The 27,362-nt window shown below is 49.2% G+C and overlaps 1 pseudogene; it reads left to right on the top strand.

Moving 5' to 3' along the window:
• LOC134432724 (zinc finger protein 850-like) overlaps positions 1–27,362 on the top strand; it is a 105,854-nt pseudogene that overhangs the window by 65,045 nt on the left and 13,447 nt on the right.

Raw genomic sequence — 27,362 nt, 5'->3', positions numbered from 1 at the left:
GTCAGGAGGCATTGAGATTCCTTCTCCTTCATCATCATCATCCTCGTCATCCACTGGTCGATTGGTCTTGTCCATGCATTTCCCACTTCTAGTAGTGGCAGCAACAGCCATTGGTTGAGGCTTATTTTCTGGTTTAGCTGCTGGCTTAGGCTCACTATCTGGTTTGGCTGCTGGCTTCGAGCCTGGGCTGTTGGCTGCAGCCTGAGTCACCAGGATAGCTGCTGATTTATCTCCCTGCCCCCCTGCCTCTGTCTGCTGCCCAACAGGATCTAGCAGTGAGCGATGAGCACAAGCCAGGGCCCAGCTCACTGCAATGACTTCCTCTCCTTAGGCTCATCCTGGTACTTCTCTTTCAGATATTTTCCCATCTCAGCTGGGTTCTGAATTTGCTCATGGGGAAAATCCCAGACTATAGGGTCAGAGAATTCCTTCAGGATTTTGACCATATCCTTCCATTTCCCACACCACTTAGGATTTTCCACACCGGGGTCAACTCCTGAGTCAGGAGTCTCATCAGCCCGTCTAGAAATCTCAGCCCTCATCCTAGAGAAGCAGCAGGCTGTATAGAGGAAGGTTACCAGATTGAATACCAGAAAGATGGTGTCTTTAACGTTCAGGGAAAACTCAACATCAACTCAACATCTGTTGCAATAGTGATGCAACAGATTCATAGGAGAAGGAAAGCAAAGGCTGAAATGCCTGATCCCCTGCTGCTCCTCCTCTAATAAACTGGATGCATAACCATGGCCATGAACCATTCATACCTGGGGCAGACCTCAGCATGTTTATAAACTTTTTATTCATGATTACCACCAAGCCCAGCAGGATAGCTATTCTGGTCACTGCCCCTCTGCTATAAAAACTACATATTAGGGACAATACTAAAGCTATTTCTGGGTAAGAAAATAAACCTAGGGTCCACAGAGGTATTAAAATCTCAAAAAACCTTAGGGACCAGAAATGCATGCAAGCCTTCACCCCAACAGACATTATGAATTCAAAAAGCATGGCTATTAGCTGCTTTATACAAACACAGAGTAATGGCAACCAAAATGCACTCAAAACAGGGTTTTTCCACTCTCGCTCGAGCCCCACGTGTTGGGTGCCAAATTTTGTCCTGGTTTAGGGCAAATTTGGTAGAGAATCTCCAAAGGGGGCCCCTCCAGAAAGCAAAACCCACACGGCCCCTCCCCCCAACCGGTTTGGGAAGGATTCTTCAGAGAGAAGTGGAAAGAACCTGTTTATTTAACAGGCGCAGCACCCCCAGCCACAGAATGAACAATACCGGATGACACCACTCTGAAAAAGGTGACAAATTCAGAAAGTCTCTCTTGGGGGTGGTTGCTCTGTTCTCAGTCCCTCCGGTGCTGGGGCAGCTGCTGCAGCCACAAGGTGCAAACTTTCGGTGTTCCCAGGTCCCAGTCCGGAGCAGGTTCGAGATGGTCGAAAAAGAGGAGAGGACAAACAGTCCAGGAAGGAATTTGGACTGTTTAGCTAAACTAGTTAATGAGCAGGAGCAAAAGCAAGCAGAAGCGAGAGCAGAGAGAGAGAGAGCGAAGCAAAAAGCAAAAGCAGCAAAATCAAGAACCGCAGTCTCTCTGTGTCCCGCCAGACTGATAAGAATACCCAAACAAAACTTTCAGTCTTCAGAGCCAGTCTTAAAGGAACAGAACATGATATCCAGCATTAACAGAACATATGAATGGGGACACAAGCATCATAACGTCACCCTAGGACACCTTCAAAATCTGGTCCAGGAGCAGTTGGACCAGGGTCATCTGGACACTTCTACCAGTCCCTGTAACACTCCTGTCTTCTGCATCAAGAAAAATACGGGAAATGGAAGTTGTTACAAGGCCTCCGAAAGGTCAATGCCATGATGGAAAGCATGGGAACATTGCAGGCAGGCATGCCGTCGCCTACCATGCTTCCCACAAATTGGCCAGTCCTCATCGTGGATCTGAAGGATTGTTTTTTGCAATTTCTTTGCATCCTGATGACAGACCAAAATTTGCCTTCTTGGTGCCAGCAATTAACAATGCTGAGCCCACACAGTGATATCAGTGGAAAGTTTTGCGCCAAGGAATGCAAAATTCTCCGGCCATATGCCAATGGTATGTGGCCTGTGTCTTGTCTGGAGTTCACAAGCAGTTTTCTGATGCACATCTGTATCATTATATGGACGACATTTTAGTGGCTGCATCCAGGACGAGCTGCTGAGGATTAAGCCTCAGTTGCTCAATGCTTTGTATTCTCATGGGCTGCAGGTGGCTCCAGAAAAGGTTCAACAACTACCTCCTTGGAAGTATTTGGGGGTCAAAATTCTGGAATAGACAATCCGACACCAGGAGGTGCAATTTGTACATTTGGTGAAGACACTGAATGATGCCCAGAAATTGGTAGGTGTCATCATCAGTCCCAAGTCTGTACTTGGGACTGACCAACACACAACTGTCTCCTCTGTATGATTTGTGGAAAGGAGACAATGGTCCTGCTTATGCATCACAGAAGATGTGGCAGTTCCTGCAGTTGTGGGGTGTGTCACACAGGTTTGGTATCCCTCATGCTCTGACTGGTCAGGCTATTGTAGAAGATGCTTGTGGTACTGTGAAGCGGATTCTTCAGAAACAAAAATGGGGAATGTAGGGTAAAACCCCACACAGTCAGTTGGCAACAGCTTTGTACACCATCAATCATCTTACTGTGCCACAGAACTCAAAAAATCTTGTCATTTTGAATCATCACCTTTCGTTGCAGGCTCTGGACGAGACACGTCAGCCTCAAGCAAAGGTTCAGATGTGGAATTTAGTCACCAAACAGTGGGAAGGTCTCTGTGACCTTATCACTTCAGGGCGTGGGTATGCTTGTGTATCCACAGATACTGGGCTACGCTGGGTACCTTTGAAGTGTGTTCATCCTGACCTGCGACTGCAGAGACAGAATCCAGCACACGGGCAAAATGGAAACCGTGACCAAACTGAAAGTCATCAAGTGGATGAATCGTTGAGTGATGACTCAGATACAGATGGTGTGAGTGATCACTCCGATGATTCCTTCATGAGTGGACACTGAACATTGTTCATTGTTCCTTTTAACATTGTTCATATTTCTTTCTTTTTTTTTTTTTAAAGGAAAAAGGGTGAGATGTCACCCTGTTCTTTGAAGGTTCTTCTAAGCCTTCTGATGTTTACATTTTTGTAATGGAGTTTCTTACACACTTTCCATGTAAATAATGATTGTTTTGCAGTCCTTTCTGGAGGAGGAGAAAATTGATGGACTGTTGGTTTGACCAGTGTGGTTGGAGAGGTGGCAATTTCATCCTCCAATCCATGGATGCTTTTGGAATTTTATAAATATCGAGGTCCAGAAAAAATAGTGCCTTTTTTGCCTTGGACATCTCAGGGTGTGAGTGTCGTTCATTTTGTGTAGTATTGTGACACCCTACCTCTCTAAGCAGCTGGATGCAGTGGCTAAGGGGTGGCCAGGACGCCCCAGAGCTGTTGTGGCAGTGGCAGTGAACATCCAGGAAGCACACAAGTTCACCCTGGGCCCGAAGATGACAGTGCTGGTGTCCCACACAGTGTCTGCCGTGCTGGAAGTAAAGGAGGGACATTGGCTCTCCCCACAGAGATTCCTGAAATACCAATCCATAATGGGGGAACAGGATGATGTAGAAATTGCGGTAACTAACATTGGGAACCCAGCTTCTTTGCTCAGTGCTTGTATGGGAGAAATGGTGTGTGACAGTGGTCACAAGGGTTGCAGGATGAAGAGAGAGGCGAGAATGTTGACCTCATGTTCAGAAGGCTTGATTTATTATTTTATGATAAATATGACATTATGACTATACTAAAAAGAATAGAAAGAGAGTTCTCAGAAGGCTAGCTAAGCCAAGAACAGAAAAGGAATGAATAACAAAGGAGCTGTGTCCCGGCAGAAAGTGAGAACAGCTCTGCTGTGAGTAGTCAGTAAATCCAAACACCCACCAGAGGCCAATCATGGATCCACCTGTTGCATTCCACAGCAGCAGATAACAATTGTTTACATTTGTTGCTGAAACTTCTGAGCTTCAGCAGGAAAAATCCTAACGAAAGGATTTTAATGAAAAGAGGTCTGTGACATGTCAGTTTTTAAACTTAGTTTAAATAAAAAGAAAAAGTGTTTGTAATTTTCTCTGCACAGCAGAGAAAATTGTGGTTATCTGTTGCCAATCAAAACTTCACTCAAGTGCTGGTGTGGAATAACAGGGAATTTCTTCACCTGTAGAACATACAATTCTATCAAATCACCAAAACAATTTTACAATATAAGAAAATGCAAAAACAATGCAAAGAAAGTTCAAGCCCAAACAGCTGAGTTTCAGGAAAAAGTCCATGGACTGAAGATGTTCCTCTTTGCAATCTCTGAAAGTCCCTTTTGGTCCTGAAACAGGCTTGCTGCAGAAAAGTCCATCAATAGTTATCAAAAGCCATTGACAGTCATCAAACAATTTCAAACAATTTGAGACAACTTCTGGAATGTCCTGCCACAGCCCTTTATTGAATAACTTTGGGCTGAAGCTAATTTTTGTAGGCCCTTCAATGCTTCAGAGCTGCTGCCAGCTATTTCAATGCTTCTCTTTTTTTTTTTTTTTTTTTTTTTGGTGATCAAAAAGAGCAGCACCAGCAGAGCAGCCAAAGAAAGTCCCTGGGGGGCCCTGGCCCATGTGGAACCCATCAGGAGGCCGGGAGGTGGCCCTGGCCCAGGGACCCGAGCCCAACAGCCCAGGCCCAACATGGCAGGCGGGCTCTGCCTTCCCACAGCCTGGCCCCACGCTGCCAATGGAATGGTGACCAAACGCTTCTTTTCCCCAAAATCACCAAGGCATGCCAGCAGCAGGGAAATAGAAGAAGCCCCAAGAACCCTCATCTCGTGTCTAGGAATGTTTTTTCTCCACAGCAAACAAGCCACGATCGCTTCCTGCTGTGCCCTCTGCAATGCAAATGCAACAGGTGTGTCTCGCATCTGCCTCACAGCACCACCCCCTCTGGGCTGGGGACCAAAGGCAGAACTCTCGGCACCCACCTGCCCCTCGCCGCTGGGGCGCGAGAGGGGCAGCAGAGAGATTCGCACCCCCCAAGGGAAAGCAACTGACCAAACACCTCCCAGCCCGCCAAGAATGCTGATTTTGAACGCAGGCAGACGGGCTGCACCCACAGCCAGCTGTCGGGCCATGCCTCCTCCACGGAAAGGGAGGCCGGCGCCCTCTTCCCCTGTCTCAGCTTCCCCCGCAGGGGCAGCCCCGGGACAGCCCGAAAAACTCGGGGGAGAAGCCACGCTGGGTGCAGGAGCAGCTGCGGGCTGCTCCGAGGGTCCCGTGGGTTCAGCGTCGTCTTCAGCATCATCCTGAACAGGCACCGGCTCGGTTTGAGGCGGCGGGGCCGGAGAGGGGGCTGGTGGACGCAGCAGGACAGCCGGGGGGGCGGTGCCGAGTCGCTGTTGTCGCCGAGGGCGTCTCCTACCAACAGCGACGCAGCCGCAGGGAGCGGTGTTCCTGAGCTCTCAGGCGCAGGCGGGGAAGCCGGTGAAGCCACGGGCAGGACCACCCGGGAAGGCGGCCGTGGGGCGGGTCCAGGAGGAGGCCCTGCAGGCCTGGCAGGCGGGACCTCGGAGACCGGTGCTGCCCCCATCTCTGAGCGGGGCAGGGACCAGGAGGCCGGCCAGGGCTGTAAGGGGCGGTGCAGCCCACTCCCATCCCCCCGGAGAGAGAGAAGGAGGGAAGGGATGGCTGCCTCTGACCATGCTCCGAAGACGCAGTAGAAAAATCTTTGGCTCCTGGCGAAACTTCCCCCCACTGCCGGGATGCAGGGGGGGTGGGAAGGAACAGATCATCCCCCTCCACAGGATCTTCTCCCGCTGGAGTCAAAGGAAATGGGACAAGCCCATTGCAGTTGGCAATCCAGGGAAAAACAGCTGCTCTCTGGTTCAAAACTGGAAAGAACATCCTAAATGCTGGATAAATCTGGGGGTATCCAAACCCGCGGTCCAAAACGAATTGGAAAATGGAGTCCATGCACTCCCATAAGAAAGCATCAAGTGCACAGAGCACATTCATAAAGAACCCAAAAAGCTTTGCCCATCGAAAAAACTCACAGAAATCTGTCTCCAACAGGCAAAGTCCGTCCTCTTCATCTAATTTTTTACTGAGGGCAATAAGCTTCTCCTCTGAAGGGGAGAACCGAACCTCCTCCTCTATGGGGGAAGCCCTCCACATCAGCAGCCACAAACTACAAAGGGCCGCATTTTCAGGAAGGGAAAAGCCAACAGTACCTTTTGAAAGAGTCCAGCATGCTCTGGCCAGCTCCATTGCGCTACTGTGCTTTCCGAACATCTTCCTGGAGGCTTTTCAGAAGGTTCTCTTTGTGGTCAGCCTTGCTGTGAACTCCAAATCAGGATCTTCAGTTCTTCATCTCCTGGCTAGAATCCACTTCTGTGGTCACTTGTGAAGCAACCATCAATGCCACACATTCAGGGTTTACCCAGTGCAGCAATTGTTCCTCTGGGGGTCTCTCCAAGTAATTTGCTCTTCAGACGAGGGGTCACCAATTGATGGTTTTGTCCTCCTCACTCACTCAGGGTTCACCAATTGTCACAGTGGTCACATGGGTCTTCAGGGTGTAAAGAGAGACGAGAATGTTGACCTCATGTTCAGAAGGCTTGATTTATTATTTTTTGATATATATTACGTTATTACTATACTACAAAGAATAGAAGGAAAAGTTCTCAGAAGGCTAGCTAAGCTAAGAATAGAAAAGAATGAATAACAAAGGTCTGTGCCCCGGCAGAAAGTGAGAGCAGCTCTGCCAGGAATGGTCAGTAAATCCAAACATCCACAGGAGACCAATCACGGATGCACCTGTTGCATTCCACAGCGGCAGATAACCACTGTTTACACTTTGTTGTTGAGGCCACAGCTTCTCAGAAGGGAGAAAAATCCTAAAGAAAGGATTTTTATGAAAAGATGTCTGTGACACCCCACCTATCCCTCTAACCCTCAGATGCCTTGCATACCTTTCTGCTGTGGATCTTGTCCTCTGAGAGTTCTGTCCTTGTCCTGGTGTGAGGGTTGCTGTCCTGTCCCACCGGGAGGGTTCCACTCTGGTCTTGCTGTCAGGGTTGCTGTGTTGTGCTGCTGTTGAGGAAAAGGCTGTGCTGTTGTTAGGGGGGCTGCTTAGGCTGAGCTTAGGGCTGGGCTGAGGGCTGGTGCACCTGTACCCTAACTTACCTCCTAAACTGTTCCCTGTAGCCCTGATCTCCAGTGCACTGTGCAGCCCTCAATTCTTCTCTCTTGACCGCTCAAGCCCTCCCTCAACCCCTCAGGCTCTGTCTGTCACCCTCGAGCCCCCCCTATGCCCCTCAAGGCCCCTCTCAGCTGCCCCTCAGCTCCTGTGTGTCACCCTTAATCCCTCTCCTTTGCCCCTCAGCCCCCAGCTTCTCAGTGTCACCCTCCAGCTGCCCCTGCCACCCTCAGCATCTCTGTGTGTCACCCACTCTCCCCTCTCCCTGCTCCTCCCTCAGCTCCCAGCCTCTGCCACCCTCCAGCCCCCACAGTATCCCTCAAGGTGCCCCTCAGCCCTGAAAGGACCCTAAAAAACCCCTCTCAATTCCCTAAAATAGGCATAGTTTTCAAAGTGTCCTAAACACCCCTCAAAAACATAGAAATAGCATCAGAATACACTAAAAACATCCTGTGTCGCAGACATTTTTTCATAGAAATCCTTTCTTTGGGATTTGTTCATCTTCTGGGAAGCTGAGGCCCCAGAAGAAGAATGTAAACAATTGTTATCGGCTGCTGTGAAATGTAGCAGGTGCCCCCGTGATTGGTTCATGTTCCGTGTTTACAATTAAGGGCCAATCACGGGACCAAGCTTGAGGACAGATTCCCTGGACACAGAACTTTGTTATTCATTCTTTCTATTCTATTCTTAGCTTAGCAGCCTCTGCAACTTCTCTCCCTATTCTTTTTAGTATAGTTATAATGTATTATATATCTTATATCAATAAATCCAGCCTTCTGATCATCAAACAAGATTCTCGTCCTTCTCTCACCTGAAGACCTTATCAGGCCACAGTAATACATCCTGCTTTTAAAAAGCCCTGAAAACACCCCTAGAAAATCCCCAAAGAACCTTTTGGGACTACTTAGAGATTTTTTAAAGAGCTCTGAGAATACCCCTAAAATCTTGAAAATGCCCTATAAGACCCTAAAAAAGCCTGAAAAAATTCCCCCAAAAACCCTAGAAATACCCTAGTTATAAAAAAGTTCTCCATATACCCTCAATACTCCTCAAAAAGCCCTAAAACCTTTTAAGTAGTCCTAAAACAAACCCCCAAAATATCCCAAAACACCCCTAACAATTCCAATTAGTAGTAAGACTGCCCTTAAAATGCCCTAAAAAGTTCTTTTAAAAGAAGTCCTGAAAAAGCCCTAAAGGTTCCTAAACATTCCCAGAGAATTCCTAAAAAACTCCTGCAAAAAGCCCACTAAAATATCCTTTAAAAATCCTGAAAAAAACCCTAATAAAACCCCTAAACATCTGTTCAACTCCTACCTGTAACTCTGTGGCCTCCAAACCTCATCTCTGCCTTCCAATTGGGGTAACTGCCTGCACCTGCTGGGAGGGCTCTGGGGCTGTCCCACTATGAGGGTGGCATGTGTACCCTAACCCTCCCTGCTACCCCGTGTCCTGTGCACCCCAACCCTCAGGGTCAGCTCTCCAGCTGTCCAGCCCTCCCATCTTTGCTCCTCAGCAATGTCTGTGTGTCTCCCAGAGCCACGTTCAGGATCCCACGAGCTGCTGCAGGGAGTCACCAGTGGGCAGTGGGGGAAGTGAGGGACGGGGCAGGAGTGACCTGGATTTCAGAACCCCAGCAGACGGCCGGGCACTCAGCACCACAGGCACCCGAACACCAACGCCACCATTGTTCCTTGCACACGAAACTCATCAGGCCAGGTTCCTGATGGAAGATTGTAGGAGCCAATTGGCAGGAGCCAATCGGCGCTGCCGAGCCCGCCCTGCTCCGGACTGGCGCTCCCAGCGCAGCGCGGCTGCTTTGGGGCTGCTGCTCTGAAGCCATTTATTATAATGAACAATAGCTTCTGAGAAATAAAAGAATTAAAAGACACTCAAAAGTATATCAAGGGAATTGCAGAAGTTAATAAATAACCTAAAATACACTATCAGGAAGGACTTTGATCAGATATTTAGATAAGGTAATCCAAAATACACTCACAGAAGAAACTTTGGAATTAGAATATTTGAAGAAACAGAAGTGGAAGCCAATAAGTTAAAGTGACCTGCCAAGCCGTTAGAATCAAGCCAATAAGTTAAAGTGACCTGCCAAGCCGTTAGAATCAAGCCAAGTACAACAGTAACTTCAGCCAAGCCATGGAAAAACATGCCAAGGATAACAGGAAGAAGTCCAAATTAGGAAAAGCTTAAAATTTAACTAAGGAAGACCAGGAATTCCCGGAAGACTCCGCCTGCCTATGAATATGCATGTAATAAATGATGTAATCCTTGTTTAAAATTGTATAAAAACCTGCTTTTGCTGTGCATAGCTCAGAAATCCATTTTGTGATTTCTCCGATGTGTCGCAATAAAATACCTCCTGCTTATCTGACTTAGACTGAGTCTCTTAAGCAGTTATTCTCGCCTTTTGGGGCAAAATTCGGCATCATTTTCTGGCGACCCAGATGGGACCAGACAGGAGATCCAGGCCCTGAGGGGTCCTCCCGAGCCGAGTCCGGGGTCGGGATCCTCTGGGCGCCCCTGACAAATTTTTGTCAGAAGAGACTCCCCCCCGGACCACAGCTTTTCGGTGGACGAAGGGTTCCCTACATCTCCTACTCCAATTAAGAGGTATTTTAATTGTTTATTGGTTTTGGGATAAAGCGCTTTGTTGGGAAACGGGGGTCAGACGCCCAGAGGGAAAGCTGGGGGACGCCCCGGTAAAGAATCCCAGCTGGGTTAGAGTCCCAGTAATAGAAACGCAGGTTAAAGTCCTGCTGCTGGGTTAGAGTCCTGGCATAAAGTCCTGCTGGAAGGAGTATTTGTTTATCTTGGTATCTTTGGTTTGTTTTTATTGTGTGAGAAACTGTTTTTAACATTGTGTTTAATGTTATAGTACTGTGAATTAAGGATCAAGAACTAAGATTGCTCTCTGAGAGGTCTGTCAGCCGGTGATCTTCTTGTGTCTGTTCTATGTGTCTGTTGCAAAATCTTACAGGAAACATCTTGTCGCTCTCTCTGTAATCTTTTGGAAGAGAATAAGTTGATAGACGTCTGGGAAGAAATTTGTCACCCCCTGCAATTGTTATACTGTCTACAGTTGCGATTGCATGAGTCTGGCAAACCGGTATCTCACGGTCTGTAGGCGACCTCTCGTGACCAAACCTGGTAAAACAGTCTGTTCTGATATAGATTTTAAGGTAGGAACTATTTCATAAAGGTGTGTGGGTATGGGTGAGAGTGAATGAGACGCAGCATCGCTGCGAAGCGAGAGGGAGTCCCACTCTGCATTTCCTGTTCTTCGCGAGAAGCCAGGTCGGAAAAGGACAAAGCGATTGGAAATTGTGTGTATGAAGTGTTAAAATAAATTGGTATGCAGTACATGTGAGAAAGAGACTGATCTGGTTAGACAGACACAGGGAATAGCAATGGGAGGCCAACAGAGTAAGGACGTAAATATGAAAACCCCCTTAGGATGTATCCTAAAGCACTGGAAGGACTTGGGAGGGATCCTGGGGGGAAACATAAGTAAAAAGACACTCCTTAAATATTGTACACAGTGGTGGCCGTTGTATAAGTTAGATGACAATGAGAAATGGCCGCCGGAGGGAACAACTAATTATAACACTATTTTACAACTGATGCTTTTCCTCCGCCGACTTAATAAATGGGACGAAGTGATGTATGCTGACATGTTCTTTACCCTAAGAAATAAACCGGAGAGGCAAAAAGAGTGCAGGGTAAACGTAGCACCTCAGGACCCCCTAGTACTAGCCCTGGAAAAAGATAAGAAAGGTTCAAAGCCTAAAGAACGTTGCTGTGATGCATGTAGCATTGGGCAACAATGTCTTAAGTTAACAAGAAGGGATAGTGGAAAGGAGAGCGAAATAAGCCTGTGGGAATACCATCCATTCGCCCCAGGACGGGAAGGGCCTCTTCCCAGGCCAAAGGAGGAACAAGGGGATCCTAGCCCATTAAAGGAGCTGGAACGATGGTGGAAATCTAAGTTTGGGCACAGCCCTCAGAAACTAGACAACTCTTGGGAGGAGGATAGTCCATTAAAATCGGGGATTGACAAGAGGGAAAGCAGCCCACAGGGACCAGATAGTCTACAGGGGTCGGGGAGCTACAGGGATGCTGACAACCCACCCAGACTAGAAGCTGAGAGGGAAGAAGGCAGTCCACATGGAGCAGAGAGTCGAGGGGAGACACGCAGCCTGCCCGAACTAAGTCCATATGGGGATAGTAGCACACCCAGGAATGGAAGTTTTAGGAAATCAGGTACCTGTAGAATAGAAACCAGCACACCGAGGACTGGGGATAAAAGTAACTCACTAGGAGGCGACGTCTCTAAGTTGAAGTATAGTGAGAAGAATGACAATGAGACATGTGAAAGGGAGGCAGAGAACAACTCACAGAAGCTGAATATAGTAATTCAGATAGAGGATAAGAGGGATGGAAGAGGAACAGAAGATGAGGACAGTAGCCCGGAACAGGATAGGTGCCAGCAGATGCGGGAAGAAAGGCAACAGATGCAGAGCGAGAGGCGGTTGGACTGTGTAAACCATGCTAGGGGAGTAGTAGGAAAAGAGTTAACAGAAATAGAAGGTGAAGATGAAGAACAGGGAAAGGGAAAGAGAAAAGAGAAGAGAAAGAATAGGGAAGACATTGAGGCACAGGAAGAAGATCCCGGGGAGGGGACCAGTCACTCGTATTATACCAGATCTGTGGCATGGAGGGAAACAAAGCAAAAAGAGGAAGGGAACCATACGATAGCTCCTCTCCGACAACTTATGCCAATGGTAGGAGAAAGGACTAGGGTAAAGGTGCTGTTCTCCACGAGTGACCTGAACAATTGGAGGGATGAGGCAAGGAACTTCAGGAGGAATCCAGAGGGAGTAGCGAAGAGGTTTGAATTAATGGCAAAGAATTTAGATATTGATTGGGAAGATATAGAGGTGATGCTGTCAGAATTGACAGATACAGAAAGGGAACTCATATTGGAAACAGGAAAACGACATGCTCAAGTATTATCAGGGAGACTAGAAGATAATTTCCCCAGCAGTAAACCAGAATGGGACCTGGGCAACGAAGAACACTATCGGCGACTGGTGCAGTATAGAAAACTGATAGCGATGGGCTTGCGTAATGCGATCCCTAAGGCTATCAATTGGGCGATGCTATATGACATCAGGCAGGGAAAGGATGAGACCCCATCAGAGTTTTTGGATAGACTTAGGGCAGCCATGAGACAATACACACCCCTGGACCCAGCAACGGAAGAAGGGAAACAACACCTGTTAGGATTAATGATGGGACAAAGTAACCCAGACATCAGGAAGAAATTACAAAAGCTTGAACATCCAGCAAATAAAAACCTGGAGGCGTTGCTGAATGAGGCATGGAAGGTATATAATAATAGAGAAATAGAGGAAAAGAAAAAGGAAGATAAGAGGCTAGCTCGAATAGTGGCTGTAGCAGTAGCAGCTCAAAATACAAACCATTTGGGACCTAATACCAGGGGTAGGGGTAGAGGCTACCCAGTGAGAGGGGGAGGGAGGTTCCAACCCCACCCAGCTAGAATAGGGCCAAACCAGTGTGCCTATTGCTTCCAAACGGGACACTGGAGATGTGAGTGCCCTCAATCAAGAGAAAGATCAATGGACACTACTACTATCGCACATCAGGACAGTGAATGAGGGGGACCGGTGGGCCGTACCCTAGCAGACCCACTGGTTAAAATGGAGCTAGGGGAAGGTAAAAAGGAATTGGACTTTTTGATTGATATGGGAGCAACTTTTTCGGTTTTAAATCAAGAATTGGTACCTAAGAGTGATGAATTCGTACAAGTTGTGGGAGCAACAGGCCAACCAGAAAAAGCTTACTTTTTGAAACCTATCAAATACAAAATTGGGAAACAAATGGGAATTCACCAGTTTCTGTATTTGCCAAATTCACCAAAGCCTCTACTAGGAAGAGACTTACTGGAGAACTTGGGAGCCATAATAAAATTCAACAAAGACAAATTGGAATTTCAAGTAAGTGAAGAGCAACTGATTACAGCCCTAAGCCTAACAATCAGCTGTATAGAACCGAAGCCTAAAAGTCACAATATTGAGCGTATCCTGAGTGAAACATATCCATTAGTATGGGCTACCGATATACCTGGGAAATCAAAACAAGCAACACCTATCATTATTGAACTTATACCTGGAGCGAGGCCGGTAGTTAGGAAACAATACCCACTGAGGTTAGAAGATAGAAAGGGAATTGAACCCATAATCAAAAGGTTTTTAGAATTAGGGTTATTGATAGAATGTGAATCGGATTTTAATACACCAATCCTGCCAGTAAAGAAACCTAATGGAGCTTATAGACTAGTTCAGGATCTGAGAGCAGTAAATGAAATAACCAAGACATTACATCCGTTAGTTGCTAATCCATACACGCTTTTAACTAGACTGAAGGATAATTTGGCCTGGTTCACCGTATTAGACTTGAAAGACGCATTCTTCTGCCTTCCCTTAGCTCCCAAGAATCAAAAGATTTTTGCCTTTGAATGGGAATCTGTAGATAGAGGAAAAAAGACCCAACTTACCTGGACAGTATTGCCCCAAGGATGGAGCAATTCTCCTACGATTTTTGGGAATCAGTTAGCCAAAGAATTAGAACAGTGGGAAAGGCCGCTGGGAGACGGCACCCTTCCGCAATACGTAGACGACCTCCTAATAGCAACAGTGACAGAGGAAGAATGCATTGAATGGACTATTTCCTTGTTAAATTTCCTGGGTTTAAGTGGATATCGAGTCTCTCAACAGAAAGCACAGCTGGTGCAAAAAGAAGTGGTGTACCTGGGATACAAAGTCTCCAGAGGACAGCGATCCCTGGGAGCAGCTAGAAAAGAGGCCATCTGTCAGATGCCTAAACCAGAGACAGTGAGAGATCTGCGCGCCTTTCTGGGGATGACAGGTTGGTGTCGGCTATGGATCTACCAGTACGGGATACTCGCTAAACCACTGTACGATTTGTTGAAGGAAACTAAGGATGTTGTAGTTTGGACTCCCGAGGCAGAAGGGGCCTTCAAGAAGTTGAAGCTGGAGCTAATGAGAGCACTGGCCTTGGGTCTTCCAGATGTATCAAAACCATTCTGGCTGTTCTCCCATGAACGACAAGGGATGGCCCTAGGAGTCCTAGCACAGCAGTTGGGACCACACAAGAGAGCTGTGGCCTACTTCTCCAAGCGATTGGATGAAGTAAGTAAAGGATGGCCAGGCTGTCTGAGGGCAGTGGCCGCAGTGATAATTAACATAGAAGAGGCCAGAAAGCTCACGCTGGGCCAAAAGATGACTGTGTTAGTATCTCACACTGTATCGGCTGTGCTGGAACAGAAAGGCAACCATTGGTTGTCGCCTTCCAGATTCCTAAAATACCAGGCCATCTTGGCTGAATCAGATGACGTAACCATTCAGGTAACTAACATTGTGAACCCAGCTTCATTTCTAGAAGGGAGAGCCCCAGCAGAACCCATTGAACACGACTGCCTGGAAACAATTGAAGCCGTCTACTCCAGTCACCCAGATCTCAAAGAAGAGATGCTCGAAGATGCGGACAACTGGTTCTCGGATGGCAGCAGCTTCGTGAAGCGAGGAGTAAGAATGGCTGGCTATGCAGTCACTACTACAGAAAGGGTAATTGAGTCGAACCCCTTGCCTGCAGGGACTTCAGCCCAAAAGGCAGAGCTGATAGCTCTGACTCGAGCCCTGGAATTGGTGGAAAACATGCAAATTAATATATGGACAGACTCTAAATATGCCTTTTCCGTTGTACATGCTCATGGGGCCATCTGGAAAGAAAGAGGACTATTGACTACACAAGGAAAAACAGTCAAACATGCAGAAGAGATTCTGCGATTGCTAGAGGCGGTCCAACTCCCAGCACAAGTGGCCATAATGCATTGTAAAGGACATCTGAAAGGTAACACTATTCCAGAAATAGGGAACAGGAAGGCAGATACAGAAGCTAAATTGGCTGCCACAAGAACTAGGGAAGTGGAAATAGTGGCCCTAATACCAGGAGAGCTGGATACCAATATCCAGCCAGATTATCAGGAATCAGATCATAGATGGATTCAAAGGAATAAACGTAAATTGTTAGACAGTGGGTGGGGACAATTAGAGACAGGACAGTTGGTAATACCAGGGAACCTAATGTGGCAGATTGTAAAGACGGAGCATGAAAAGGCCCATTGGGGTCTAGATCCGCTTTACCAACATTTGCGAGCCAGGATAGCAGGACCGAAATTATTTACTACTGTAAAGCACGTTACATCCCAGTGCGAGTGGTGTCTGAAAAACAACCCGAATACGGGAACCAAGGTACACCAAGGAGCCATAAATCGAGGTAAATTCCCAGGTGAAGTCTGGCAAATTGATTTTTCTGAACTCCCAAGAAAAGGGGGGTTTCAGTATTTGTTGGTATTAACTGATACATTTTCTGGGTGGCCTGAAGCATTCCCTTGTAGGACAAATAAGGAAAGAGAGGTGACTAAAGTACTGTTGAATGAAATTATTCCACGGTTTGGGGTACCGAAAAGCATTTCTTTGGATAGGGCTACACATTTCTGTGCAAAAGTGGTGAGAGCAATAAGCAAAGCATTACAAATCAAATGGCAATTACACACGCCTTACCGTCCACAGGCCAGTGGGCAAGTGGAAAAGATGAATCATCTCATCAAACAGCAAATTGCCAAAATATGCCAGGAGACTAATTTGCAGTGGTATCAGGCTTTGCCTATTGCTCTGCTTAGGCTGAGAGTCAAACCAAGATCAAAAGAAAAGTTAAGCCCATTTGAAATTTTGTATGGTAGACCTTATGCTATGCAAGTTGTAAATGGGGACGCTATAGACCAAATCGGTAATCAATACATTTATGATTATGTAATTATGGTGGGGAAACAGTTCGATAAGAATGCTACTGTGGTGATAGGGCACCAACCTAAACAACCTGATTGCAAATTGCATCCGTTTAATCCCGGTGATTGGGTGTATGTTAAGAATCTTTTAGGAAAACCCCTACAAGAGAAGTGGGAGGGACCTTTCCAAGTGCTGCTGACTACCTTCACCGCGGTTCGGATCAAGGAGCGACCTACGTGGATCCATTACTCACGAGTCAAGAAAGCTCCGGAGAATAAACAAGAGGAGCAGACATCATGATCCTGACTCCACCTCAGATCTTTACAACCCTGATCATTGGACTAATGATAAGTATAGTTCTTCCCCAAGGCTCTGCCTCAATAGACCCATGGTCTAATGCACACCAGTGTATCCACCCGGAGTTGGAAACGGGACCGAAGGGGCCCTATTTTGAGGTTTATGCCTTACGTAACAATCAGCCATACGCGAGTAAAGTATGGGATCAGCCCCTCCATGGTAGCATACGAGGGAGACCAAATCCAAATTGGGTGTCGAGAGCTTGACCCAGTAGAAGGAAAAACAAGGTGGCTAGTATTAACAATTCAACCCTTGATGGCAGCCTCTGAACACAACCTAATTACCTTTAGTCCAGTGAAAATGGGGAAGCCCACTGTCTGGATTCAGCAAAAGGGCCCAATTTCATGTCAGTGGAGTGACTTCAGGGAAGATCCACCCGGATCACAACCCCGAAATTCAGTAATTTATACAGAAGATCCGCTTGGGGAACTACATCCTCAAAACATAACCCTTGACTTTCACCCTCTTCTCTTCTCTGTGGGAAAGATTGTAGCATCTAATGGTCCTGAGGAAGGGAAAGCACAGTGTGAGATGGCATTTAGATTGGATCAGTCGATGACGTTCACATGTGAAAGGGAGCTGAAAGCGCTGGAACTGGGTTTTAGCTTCCCTAAGCGTGCTGTCGCATATAAGGTGGCATTACCGGAAGACGTGATTCCATTGTATCCAGATCTAGACTTGCCCCAAGAAACCACTCCACCGGTGGTATGTAAAGTAGTACATAACCTAACCTTTATAGGGCCTCAGGTGATAAGAAAATCTAATGAACAAAAATTATTGTTAGACCCCACTTATTCCCTGAAAAAGGTGCAGATGAACCTTCACACCGATATTACGTATTTGCAGAAGGATTGCCAACCATTTATACAGCAAAGCCTTAAGGGATGGAATGCATGGCTAGCAACAAGGTCTCATCATAGAAGAGCACAAAGAGATTTAAGTGGATGGATTGGCACTGGATTTGGTATATTAAACACGATAGATCAAGAAGTATTAGTGAACAAATTAAGTACCGTCACGTCGAACTTAGGAAAGCTTAAAATGCCCCTCAGTTCATCCATGCTTACATTAGCAGAAACACAATCGCTAGTAGTAAAATTGCTAACCATGGTAGCAAACCACACTGAAGAGGATTTTTTGAAGTTCGCTAACTATACAGGGGAACTTAGCAAAGAAATTGCACTAGCTATCCAGTGCCCTCAGACACAACAATGGGTACAATCAGTAGCGGCAGGAATAATGAGAGAAGGAACGTCAGGTATATTACCTCAAGAAATAAGAGAAACAATATTAAAGGACAATCATACTACACAATTTGAGAAGGACCACCAAGCCTGGTGGCAATTAGTAAATTTCACTTATGAGCCTCAACAGGAACACATTGAAGCCTATGTCCTCACCATTAGTGCAGCAGAGGAAAGAGCTATCTTTCCTATCCTCACTCTAGGGACAATACATCAAGATGTTATTGTCAAGCCAATAGACCATAATGTCTGGGCTAGTTATGATAATAGGTGGCAATCGGTTAGCACAGAAGCATGTATTCCTAGAGGACAATTAGGCTATGTCTGCGAAAACGCTGTAGTAGAAGCAGAAGATCTATGCTTAGATGCCGAAAATAGTGTATGTACCTTTGAAATGCTTCCGCATAATAGAACACAATCACAAGTTTATTATATAGGGAATGGGTGCGCTTGCGTGAGGACAGCTTGTGACAACGTCACTATAGATAATTGCCAAGAAAAGACTAACAATACTAACTTCTGTGTATGCAACTTCACCAAGATAGTAGGTTGTGATTTTCATTATACTGTCCCAATAACTACTCAACAGCTAATTAACGCAGATTTCGACCTATATCAAGAGATATCGAAATTACAAATAGGGATGGACGTCGAAGTTCTTAAAGCAATGCTCACACATCCTAAAGTAAAGGAATTGATACAAAAGGTGAATCAAACAACCAAACGAATTGTATGGCAGGTAGAACATAATTCAGAAAAAATAAAGAATGTCCTGACTGAAGTAGAACAAGTAGGCCAGCATCATTGTTGGGATATCTTTATAGGATACTCCCCAACAGCTACACAGGTCTTTAACTACCTGGTGCACCCAACGCTAATAATAATCGTAGTTCTGTTACTATTAACTCTCACAAATATTTGTATGTGGTGGAGACTAAGAATCATAATGAAAAGAACCCAAATGATTTGGGCTATGGTACGAGCATATCAGCGCCCTACAGGGTTAGAATTTGACGAAAGAATTCGTAAGTTATAAGAAAAGGGGGGAATGAAGCCATTTATTATAATGAACAATAGCTTCTGAGAAATAAAAGAATTAAAAGACACTCAAAAGTATATCAAGGGAATTGCAGAAGTTAATAAATAACCTAAAATACACTATCAGGAAGAACTTTGATCAGATATTTAGATAAGGTAATCCAAAATACACTCACAGAAGAAACTTTGGAATTAGAATATTTGAAGAAACAGAAGTGGAAGCCAATAAGTTAAAGTGACCTGCCAAGCCGTTAGAATCAAGCCAAGTACAACAGTAACTTCAGCCAAGCCATGGAAAAACATGCCAAGGATAGCAGGAAGAAGTCCAAATTAGGAAAAGCTTAAAATTTAACTAAGGAAGACCAGGAATTCCCGGAAGACTCCGCCTGCCTATGAATATGCATGTAATAAATGATGTTATCCTTGTTTAAAATTGTATAAAAACCCGCTTTTGCTGTGCATAGCTCAGAAATCCATTTTGTGATTTCTCCGACGCATCGCAATAAAATACCTCCTGCTTATCTGACTTAGACTGAGTCTCTCAAGCAGTTATTCTCGCCTTTTGGGGCAAAATTCGGCATCAGCTCCCTGCCCGGCCCCGGCCATGGGGCGAGGGGCGGCAGCTGGGGCCCTGCTGGTGGCACTGGTGATGCTGGGAGCCCCCCCGGCTGCGGGCGGGGAGCTCTCGGGTGAGCGGGGGGCGGGAGGCGCTGGGACAGGGGGGAGAAGGGGGAAAAGGGGGCGAAGGGGGGAGCCCGGAATGGAGGGGGAGGAGGAGGGGACCCCGAAAGGGAGAACGGGAGGGGCTGAGGGGTGGGGGGAGGAAAGGGGAGGGAGGGGTGGGAGAGGGTGGGGAAGGGGGGAAAAGGGGAGGGGGGGACCCCAAAACTGATCGCAATGGGGACTGGGGATTGGGGAATTTTTGGGAAAATGGGGAAATGGGACCCCAAAAGTGATTTGGGGAGCGGCCAGAGGTGGGAGGGGAGAGGATGTGGAAGGGGAAATGGGGGAAGGGCGGCAAAGAGGAAGCGGCAGCGCGGGCAGGCGGGTCCCATGGCGACCGTGGGGCACAGGGGGTGCGGAGTGGGGATCCGGGGTGGCCCCGGAGCTCTGGGGGTGCTGGGGGAGGGTGTTGGAGAGGCACCCCCCAATCTATGTTCTGCACAGGGGTGTTCCAAAGGATGACAAAGTCCGAGTGTTACTTCATTAACGGCACGGAGAAGGTGAGGTACGTCCAGAGATCCATCTACAACCGGGATCGGTTCATAATGTTCGACAGCGACGTGAGGCACTTTGTGGGGTTCACTCCCTATGGGGAGAAGTTGGCCAAGCGCTGGAACAGCAACGCGGTATTCATGGAGGACAGACGGACTGCGGTGGACTGGTTCTGCTGGTGCTGGTACAAGAATTTTACCCCGTTCATCACGGAGCGCCGAGGTGAGCGCGAGGCAGAGCGTGTACCCTCGGGGCCTGCCCTGCCAGTGACCCTGGAGCCCCTCAAAATCTCCATGGGCATCGGCCCAGAGCCCTCAGCCCTTCTTGTGCCCACCCCCGGGGTCTCCAGATCCTTCCAGTCCCTCCCAGTGCCCCCCTGCGCGTCCATTTCAGCAACCGCTAAAGTTGACGCTTGGCAACCAATGAGATCGCATCCTGTTCATGACTCATCTGTTGCCAGGCAGATCTGCATCGCCGAGCGCCTCGCGCCGGACTCGACCTCCCAGTGCCGCGCACTTCATTCCCAGTTCCTCCCAGTGCCACCAAGATCCCTCCCAGTGCCATTCCAGTCCCTCCAAGACCATGCCCAGTTCCTCCCCAGTCTCTCCCAGTCCATTCCCAGTCTCCTCCCAGTTCATTCACAGTTCACTCTCAGACCTCCACCCTCTCTCCCAGTTCCCCCATTCCTTCCCATCTCTCTGTGTCACCCAACTCCCTCCCAGTCTCTCCCACTCCCTCCCAGCACATTCCCAGTCCCTCCCACCACATTCCCCAATCCATTCCCTGTCACTCCGAGTCCATTTCAGTCCGTTCCCAGTCTCTCTCCAGCCCATCCCAGCCTTGCCTTCTCTTTCCCAGCGCCCCGCAGCTGATCCCAGTGTGTCCCCGCTCTCTCTTTCTCTGTCTCTCCCAGTGCCCCCCAGCATGTCCATCTCGCTGGTGCCCCCTCGAGTTCCCAGCCCGGCCCCGGCCGCCTGCTCTGCTCCGTGATGGATTTCTACCCTGCTGCCATCCAGGTGAGGTGGTTCCAGGGCCAGCAGGAGCTCTTGGAGCACGTGGTGGCCACCGACGTGGTCCCCAACGGGGACTGCACCTACCAGCTGCTGGTCCTGCTGGAAACCGCCCCCCCCCGGTGCGGGCTCAGCTACAGCTGCCAGGTGGAGCACGTCAGCCTGGAGCAGCCCCTGAGGCGGCACTGGGGTACGGGGGAGCCCCTGGGGGCGCTGGCAGAGGCGCTGGGCTGTGCTGGGAGCCACTGGGAGGGAGCTGGAGAGAGCCGGGCTGGAAGTGGGAGAGGGGCTAGGGGCTGGGCAAGGGGTGGGATGGGTTTGGGGGATGCTGGAGAGGGTGGGATGGGCTTGGGGGGGTCCTGGTGGGCACTGGGAGGGAGTTTGGGGGTGCTGGGTGTGACTGGGAGGGAGTTTGGGGTGCTGGGTGTGACTGGGAGGGATCGCAGTGAGCCCCGAGGGGCTGGAAGGAGATCGGCGATGGCAAAGCGGGGCTCGCCATGAGCTCGGTTGTGCTCGGCACAACCTGGGAGGGCTCTGGCTGAGTCCTGCTGGGGCTGCCAAGGGACTGCGAGAGGCTTTGGGGGTCCTGGGGCGCTGGGGGCACCTGGGAGGGGGCTGTGGGATGCTGAGAGGGACGGGAGGGGCTTTGGTGGCTCCTGGCCAGGCCAAAAAGGGATCGGGGGGAGGTTTCAGGGGGCCCTGACTGGGCTGGGGGCCACAGGGAGGGCGCTGGGAGGGGCTCGGGGTGTCGGTGCGAGGTTTTGGGGGTGCTGAGCCCTGCGGACCCCCCAGAGATGCCGCCGGACGCCGCCAGCAGCAAGATGCTGACGGGCATCGGGGGCTTCATCCTGGGCTTCGTCTTCCTGGCGCTGGGGCTCGGCTTCTCCCTGCGCAAGAAGGTCAGGGCGGGTGCCGGGGGTGGCGTCCCCGCCGTGGCGGAGCGTGTGCGCTCCCGCCGGGGCCCCCAGCCCGGTGTCACCCCCTTTTCTCTGCCCACAGAGCTCCTGAGCCGGCGGCGGCCGCAGCCCCTCCCCGTGGGCTCGGGCCCGGCCGGGACCCCCCGCTCCGTCCCCGCTCCGCTGATTTTGGGGGGTCCCGTGTTCCCCCCAGCCCCGCTGGCGCTCTGCCCCCGCCCAGTGCCTGCTCCCAGCGCTCCCAGTAAAGCTTCCCAGTTGGCCCCGGGCCCGTTTATTGGGGGGCGATGGGGAGGGGTTTGAGGGGGGGGCCGATGGGACGGATTTGGGCAAAGGGAGGGGGACAGAGGGTGGGGGCTGGGCCCGGGGGGAGCGGGAGGAGGAGGAGGAAGGGGCGGGGGTCGTGAGAGAGAAGAGGGGAAGGAGGCGGATGAGGAACGAGGAGCGGGAGGAGCGATTGAACCGGGGAAGGAGAGGCGGGAGGGAGAGGAGGGGGGGACATAAGGAGAGGACCAGAAACAAGAAAAGTAGCGGGGATGCTCCGGCCTTCATCATGGTGTCTCCAGGGGGGGCGAGGAAGATGCGGAGCCCCCAGCCGGGTGTGTTCTCAAGCCGGGGGGCTTTCACCCTGGGGGCCGCCCGGGGTTATCCAGCGTGGATCCTCCCACGGGGGATGGACCTGGAGCGGTGCACGGAGCTCCACCGGACAACCGCGTGTCCTTGTTCTGGAGGGAATGGTGGAAGGGGATGATTCTGATTCTGTCCTCACTGACAAGTGACTTGGAAACAAAACTGCACTCCAGGCTTTTCCATGGGGGAATTGAGCTCTGCTCTTTCATCTCCATGCCATTGCTTTCCTCTTCCAGCTTCCTTGTTGATGGAGATCTCTGGCTGATGGAATACATGGATGGAGGAACTTTGCAGGACGTTGTCAGACAGACACGCATGGCTGAAGGAGAGATGGCAGCTGTCAGTCGGGAGGTGAGGTATCCTGCTTGTCACTCCATGGCTGAGACACGATGATCCTTCCAAACAGGGCGTGAGAACAGGAGTGGCTCCATGCTCAGGGCTTTGTTTCTGTGTTGTTTTTGTGAGCTGGAGAAGAAAGAGCCTCTGCAGTGAACAGCCTGCCAGCATCACTGCACTTCTGCTCTGTTCTTGTTCTCTCTCCTGCTGTTGTGGTACTCTTTGTTTTGGATTTGATTTGCTGTTCTCAGCTTTGCCTTGAACCGTTTGCCTGGAGCTTGTGTGCACTGCACTCCTGGCCTGTCACAGCAAAGCTGCTGCTGGCAGAATTCTGAACTGTCCTTTCTTGTGTGACATATTCTGGCCATTGGTTTTGCCCTTGTGTTTCTTGTTGTTATGTTTGCCCAATTATCCCATCATAAAAAAAACCAAACAATATTTGAGATAGCAACAATTTTCATTGAATAGTTTAGAAAATATATATCGACAATATAATTTGATTAAAAATAAGGGATAATTTCGTTCAAATAATAGCGCATAAGTAAAAGATAACCATGGGGTACGGAATGCAGGGCTCTTGGACCCTTGCCACCTCATGTACGAGCTTGCCAAGTGAAGATTCCCCCCTTATATGTCATGTGTCAATGCCATCTCCTCCCATTTTCAATTCATCACATTTTTACCTCCACCCTCATCACCACCTTTACCGTGCATGCTCCACCACTCGGTTTGGTGGTCGCACCCGTCTTTGGGGGTCGTTTTGGATGAAGACCTCTCCTCTTCCTCTTTGTCCTTTAATTCACCTTTGGGTTACACATGTGCACCAAGCCAGTATAATGTAAGCCAAAATTAACATATTACTACATTTTAGCATCAAAGCAATAAATCTCTTATAGCGAGCATTTTCCTGGGACCCAATCAGATTTTCCCTTCTCTCTGTTAATTTTTAGTAACTGTTCTCTCTTGCTTTTTCCTCCTATCCTTGAACATCTGCCAGGAGAGGGGGTGGAGCCCCTCCTCTCCCTTTCTTCTTTGGCATTACAACTTTTATCTGTTTTATAATTTCCAAATATTAATTACTGTATCAATATTGATGACTGTTTCAATTTTATCAGCATGAATCACACCTCTTTATCACATTGTTCTCTCTCAGTGTCTGCAGGGCCTGGATTTCCTCCATTCCAAGCGGGTGATCCACAGGGATCTGAAGAGCTCCAACATCCTCCTGGGCACAGACGGCTCTGTCAGGCTGGGTGGGTGTTCCTGGCCAGGCACGGCGCTCCCGGGCTGCGGGTGTGGGGCTGCTTCCCAGGGAGGGCCAGAGCCCCACACGGGCTGCTGGGGGCACTGCCCGGCCCCGGGTGCCAGCTGAGAGCGGCTGCCCCTGCAGAGAGCTCAGCAGAGGAGCAGGGTGCCAGCAGTGCCTTTGCTCTGCCTATGGCCCTGCCAGAGGGGCTGCAGTGGGAATCTAAAGCTCCAAGGGAATCAGTAAATGCCACTGCATGAAAGCTGAGGGTTTCTTGAAGGGTCCAGTTCCATCTTTCCTTGGCTACAGCCCTGAGGGCTTTTCCAGCTGACTTCACTACTGCACTCTCAGACTGGGCGTGGGGAATCTTGGTGCTTGGTTTCCTCATTCCAGCTGCCTTTGACAGGGTTTGTTTCTGTCCTCAGCTGATTTTGGCCTCTGTGCTCAGCTCAGGCCTGAGCAGGACCAGCGCAGCTCCATGGTGGGCACTGCTCACTGGATGGCCCCAGAAGTTGTGACCAGATCTCCTTATGGCCCCAAGGTGGACATTGGGCCTTTGGCATTGTGACCATCGGGATGGTGGAAGGAGAACCTCCTTACTTCAGGGAAACGGCGGCCATGGTAAGAGGCAAATTCTGCAGTGGCTGCAGAGGCCTGTGAGCACAGGGGGACCCTGCACTGGGAGCTGCAGCTGGAGATTTCTGTACATGGGAAGGGAATTCCCAGAGGACTCCAGCCTCCACACAGGAGAATATTCCTCAGTCTCCAGCAACAATTTGCTTTGGGATTTATGTTGTTGCAGCTCATCTGGCTGTGGGAATGACCTGGAAATGTGAAGCAAGAGCATCAGGTCTAATGTTACCTTGCAAGAAAACCCCAAACCACCCGCAAATCCCAGTCCCAAAAACAAGCTTTCTGCAGGAGTTTCTAAAAGCCATTTTGCAAGTTGATCTCCACCCTGATTCTTCTCACAGGGAAATTTGTCTAAAATCTGAAGATGATTGTTTAACATCCCCATAGTCTAACATATTTCTTTCCTAGTCCAAGCTACTTTCTCTGTGTCACCAAGCCTGAGCTTTCAGCATCACAAACCTCCTGTTTCTTGCCTGGCAGTGTCTGGGATGGGGCATCAGGAATGCATTTACCTGAGTGTCAGTGGGACTGCAGAGATGCACTTGATGTAAGAATCCTCTGAAATAACACAGGCAGACCACACTGACTCTGGAAAATGGCCTGTAAAGCTGGTGTCCCCATTTGGAGAAGCAAAATGGGCTATTTCTGAAGGAGGTTCCTACTGACAGAGTCAGCCAATGAAACTGGCTCTCAAGGCGAGATCATTTGGATGTTGCCGTGGCTGTGGCAGCCCCAGGGTTTGGGTTTTTTGGCTGGCATAGCAAAATGAGCTCTGAGCAGCATCTGTGGCAGGGAGGAAAGTGCCCCTGGAGCTGGGGCTGAGGCCCCGGGGTGGATGTGAGCCCGTGTGGGTGTGAAGGGAGCTGGCAGAGCGCTGAGTTTGCTTTCCCTGCAGGCTCGCGCTCTGATCCGGCAGAACGGGACCCCGCAGCTGCAGGAGCCCCGGCGCCTGTCGGCTCTGCTGCGGGACTGCCTCGAGTGCAGCCTGGAGCCGGACGAGGAGCGGCGCTGGGCTGCCCAGGAGCTGCTGCAGCTGAGGGCCAGGGGCTGCAGGGGAAGCAGCAGCGCCAGGGAGGGGTTTTCTTGTGGGGCCCCCTCCCACAGTCTCCAGTCTGGCTGCGTTCCACACGCAGAGCAAGCAGAATCCTCGCCTGCTGTGGCTTGGCAGGCTCCTTTGGAGCTCATCTGGGCCTGGTGCCCCACAGCGAGCAGGGACATCTTCGAGCAGCTCAGGGGGCCCAGAGCCCTGCCTGACCTGAGCTTGGATGTTTCCAGGGAGGAGGCACCTCCCACATCTCTGGGCACCTTCTGTCAGTGTTTCCCCACTCTCCTGGTTAAAAAATTCTTCCTTAGATCTAATCTGAGCCTGCTTCCCTCTCCTGAGTTTGAAAGCATTTCCCTTTGTCCTGTTGCAACAGAGCCTGTGAGGAACTTGACTCTGGAAAGTAACAGTTCATTTCTTTCCTTTGTATCCTTTGGGCAGCACCCATTTTTATCATCAGCCAAGCCTCTCTCCAGCCTGACCCCTCTGATCACTGCAGCAAAGCAACTGAGGGAGCAGCGGAGGAGATGAAGCACTTGAGGACAGCTTTCTGTTACAGTAGTCAGGACAACTAGTTAGTTATGCTAGTTAGCAGTGGTAGTTAGCACTGGTAGTTCGTTGGGGTAGTTAGCACTGGTAGTTGGTTAGGGTAGTTAGCACTGGTAGTTAGTTATGGGAGTTAGGACAGCCTGTTTGTTATGGCAATTGTTTGAATAAAAACTCTCTTAACCCTCAACTGCCTTGCCGTGTCCCTTCCTTCTCCCGCTGTGCCTCAGCTGCCCGGAGCAATGTGAGGGGAGAGCGGGCCCAGCCTGGCCCAGAGCTGAGCCCCAGCAGAGCCCTGGCAGAGCCCAGAGCAGCCTCGGGCCCTGCAGAGTCAGCCTGGAAGGAGGCGCTTGGAGCCTTCTCGGCTGCACCCGGCTCTTGGTTACAAACTGGGTGTGCTGGAAAATGCCACCGGCTCTGCACGAGGGCAGAAGGGGCCCGGGGAAGGCCCAAGTGCTCCATGCAAGGGAAAAACCTGCCCTGGGATTGTTATAAATAACTGGGTAGTGTTGGCTTTTGCTATTATGTATTGACTTCTGCAATCTATTCTTAATCACACTGATTTTGATAGAGTGCAGTTTGTAATCACTTTTAACTGCTTTTGCTATAGTATAATTTGCCAGCTTTTTTTGGCCAATGCCCTGGCCCCTGTGTAGCTCATATCCTCAGAACATCATTTATGGATGATATTTTAGTTTGTGGAGAGTGTGAAAAACATACATTATAGTTTTGGCTTTTAAAAAATATTACAGTGGATGCCATGTGTTGTACATTAGAATGTTAACTTTTGCAGAAGTAGCTGTAGTTGTGAAATAATAATCAATGCTTTTATTTTTGTAAATAACTGACAATAACACTTCAGAAATATTTGTGAAATAGCTAATGTTCATGTCAAGTACTTGTGGAAATAGCTAAAACCATCTGCATGGTCAGATAACATTTAAGGAAGGGATGTGATGAGGAGCCCT

This window comes from Melospiza melodia (genome assembly GCF_035770615.1).
Source record: "Melospiza melodia melodia isolate bMelMel2 chromosome 7 unlocalized genomic scaffold, bMelMel2.pri SUPER_7_unloc_1, whole genome shotgun sequence".
NCBI classification, from domain to species: domain Eukaryota; kingdom Metazoa; phylum Chordata; class Aves; order Passeriformes; family Passerellidae; genus Melospiza; species Melospiza melodia.
This window is presented reverse-complemented; position numbering and strand designations above follow the sequence as displayed.